The sequence below is a fragment of the Leopardus geoffroyi genome, chromosome B1, assembly GCF_018350155.1.
Source record: "Leopardus geoffroyi isolate Oge1 chromosome B1, O.geoffroyi_Oge1_pat1.0, whole genome shotgun sequence".
Lineage (NCBI taxonomy): Eukaryota > Metazoa > Chordata > Mammalia > Carnivora > Felidae > Leopardus > Leopardus geoffroyi.
The window spans coordinates 124,229,380-124,232,647 of NC_059327.1; the positions used below are offsets into that span (position 1 = coordinate 124,229,380).

The 3,268-nt window shown below is 40.0% G+C and overlaps 1 pseudogene; it reads left to right on the forward strand.

The window, feature by feature from the left end:
- The first annotated feature begins 489 nt into the window (after positions 1-489).
- On the forward strand, positions 490-2,941 carry LOC123596426 (annotated as a pseudogene).
- The last annotated feature ends 327 nt before the right edge of the window (positions 2,942-3,268 follow it).

The following is a 3,268-nucleotide window of genomic DNA, read 5'->3' on the forward strand; positions in this document are numbered from 1 at the left end:
AGATTGGATTTCTTATCACTTTCCCCCAAAAGAATCCTCAAATATGGGATTTGCAATACAAAAGACTTAATAAGTTAATTGCTTATAATTTGGAATGCATTTTCCCACAGAAAACTATGTTTCTGTACTAGTATACAAAACCTATTAATATTAGAGAATGAACTTAATGAGAAAACAAAATCAAACTGCATTCTGTCTAAGTGAAATACAGAATACTGAAATACTGAAATAAAATGCTGTTGTGGTACAAGCCATAAATATAAAATATATAAATAACACATATAATGAAAACATTTCAATTTTCCTTAGAGCTTGTATTTGAAGCAAGTAAGGTGAGTTTCTAGGCCCTCACATGGACATTAAAAATCAACAGCACGTCTTTTGTTTTGTTTTGTTTTTCATGTATGATTTCACTTCAAAAGTGATTTTTTTTAATTATTGAAACATTATTTTAATTATTTGAAAAGAAGTTTACCTTTATCAATTATGATGCCGGTATTCCATGGGCTTACAACAGATTTATCCAAAACCAAGCAAATGATTTGGTTTATGGAACTCAGAAAAAGAGGACAGACAACAGAGACTATTCTCGAATGAGATTGTTTCTTACAATACTGAAGGAAGGAGGACCCTGATGGAAAACATTTGTAGCACTGCCTTGAGGGAGAGGAAGGATGATGAGTCAGTTGGTTCTTTAGCCAGGCATGAGGTTGTGTCTGCATATGTCACCGGGGTTATTACCCAAAGCAGGTGTGAAAAGTCAGGATAAGCGTGCAGATATGCAAACAGTCATTTGAAACTACAGAGCATTAACCAGAAGGACATTTGCAAAGTTTTGACAACTGCATAACTAAACGGACTAATATTTCTAACAATTTTGCTAAAATTAAAATGTATTTGGCATGCTGCTGCCAAAATTTAGTGGTCTGTTAAGCAGCCTTAGGCTAACGTGCCAGACAATGGTGATTTGCTATTTTGGAGTAAAAGCTAACTTAAATACAATGAATTTCATCTTTCCTTTTAATTGAGTTGTGCAGGACTACCCTTATTAAAAAAAATTATAATCTGTTCAACGTGCCATTTTTAGAGGATCTATTATTGGTATTAGACAAAGTACACATAGTTTTTTTCTGTCTTGGAATGACATTACACAAACAAGCAAGAATAAATCCATAGTTGAAATCTGTGCAAAATGCAATGAAGGAAACGAATAGGATGCAGGAACACACACTAACAGGGAGAACAACTTTTAGGCGAGGTGCTTATAGAAGGTCTTGTTCAAATGGCATTTAAGCTGCTGTCTGAAAGGTGTCTAGGAGTTATCCATGTGCAGAACGAGGTGATGTACATTTCAGGCAAAATTAATAGTGCATTAATAACAACAATAGTAATAATAACAACAGCGACAATAACAATAATCCATTTAGATGAAGGAAGAGCTAATGAAAAAGTACCAGGTTGGCTGGAAAGTATTTAAGCAATCAGTGTAGTGACAGGCATTGAAGTTGAAGCCAAATCATGAAGCTTTTACATTATTATGTATATAATGAGGAGGGCAACGCTGTGATAATATTATAGCCGTGGCCCAGCCACTCCCACCTAGGTCTTGTCTCCTGAGTCAGTGGCATTGCACTTGGAAAGAAATGACAGAAAAGGAGTGAAGTGACCAATTCTTTTGTGTCCCCCGGCTTTGAGGCCTAGTTGGCATTTGCAGAAAGGAAAATACAGAACGAAAATTGTGATATTTTTGAAAGGCAGAGTGGGAGAAGGGAAACAAGGTCTTAGATTTTCTATGATTTTTTAATGTTTTAAGCATTTTAATTTTTTTCATGTTTATTTATTTTTGAGAGAGAGGGAGGGAGAGTGAGAACACGAGGGGCAGAGAGACAAGGGGATGTGGAATCCGAAGCAGGGTCTGTGCTGACAGTAATGAGCCCAATGTGACGTTCAAACTCACAACCCATGAGATCATGACTGGAGCCACCCAGGAGCCCACAGATTTTCTTTAATTTTTTTTTTTTTAATCTGCAGTTTGACATTGGTGGCAAAGCATACCAATCCAATAGTGATCTTTCTATTAAAAAGAGAAGTTGATTTTTTTGTGTGTCCTTTTGATTCCAGCCTTTTCTCCCCATGACAAAGCATACATCATGGACGCCAGAAAATAAGGTAGATCTCAGGAATCCTGAAAAGGCTGAGAAACTTACATTCTTCCTCTGGAGGAAAGGGCAGGGGTTTTCGGCCCTCTCTGGAAACAAAAGTGAAAACATGAGTTACACGAGCCATGGAAAGGAGACAATCTGAATCCAAATCTGAATCTTTGGAGCTGCCCCAAGCAGCATCCCCCCAAATCTACCGTGAAAAAACAGCACAGGGACCTTCGTGCCTTGCATGCCTTCCGTAACAACTTCAAGGACAGCAGTGCCTTTGCCCAGGAAATGCTGCAAGAGATTCTCCAGAGGTTGTCTCTGAACACCACAGTGATCCCCCCCCGCCGCGAGCAGAACATGCTGGGAAATGGGAACTAGGACGTGAACGTCATTATGGCGGCAGTTCAAGCCAAAGCCTATGATGCTGTCCGGTGGGAGGAGCGCAGTGACGTCAGTGCCATTGCTCTCGCTAAAATCATGGGATTCTTTGTGCATCTGCCCTCCAGCAGGTGCTTCTCACTGAAGTTGCCTCTCAATAGGCAGCACTGGATCTGTGTTTGAGAGGTGTTTGAGAGGTGAGAGGTGCCTATTATAACCTCAAGTCCAAACTGAAGATGCCCAAGTGGACTGGAGGCAGGAGCGAGCTCGGGACATTTCTAAAATATCGCTTGTGAAGAAAGAACTGTGAACTCCTGCTAGTGGTGCCAGAGGAGGTGGGGGCCCATTAGAGTTGGAGGAGGGCTGATGTGGAAAGCAGTTCTACCCAACCTGCCCTCACCTCAGCCCCCTAAATCCCCTGTAATGTGCCCTGTTCTATACAGTGGGTCTGCCCTTGCCATGTTCCCAAACACAGAAAATGTGGGAGGAAAAACACAAGAGCTTACAGGTGAGGCAGTCATATGCCAGGGAACTAGGATTACAGAATTTGTCATTATAAATAATGGAAACAAAACAAAGGGAATCTATGAACAAATGGAACAGAAAAAGTTAGTGTCTTGACTAGCTTCAGACACAAATCCAGGTGCTGAAACAGTGACTGCAGAAAAAGCTATGTTTTATCACCTCTAAGCTGTTTTAGTGCGTGTGATTTTACTTTTCATACAGAGTAATACGTATGG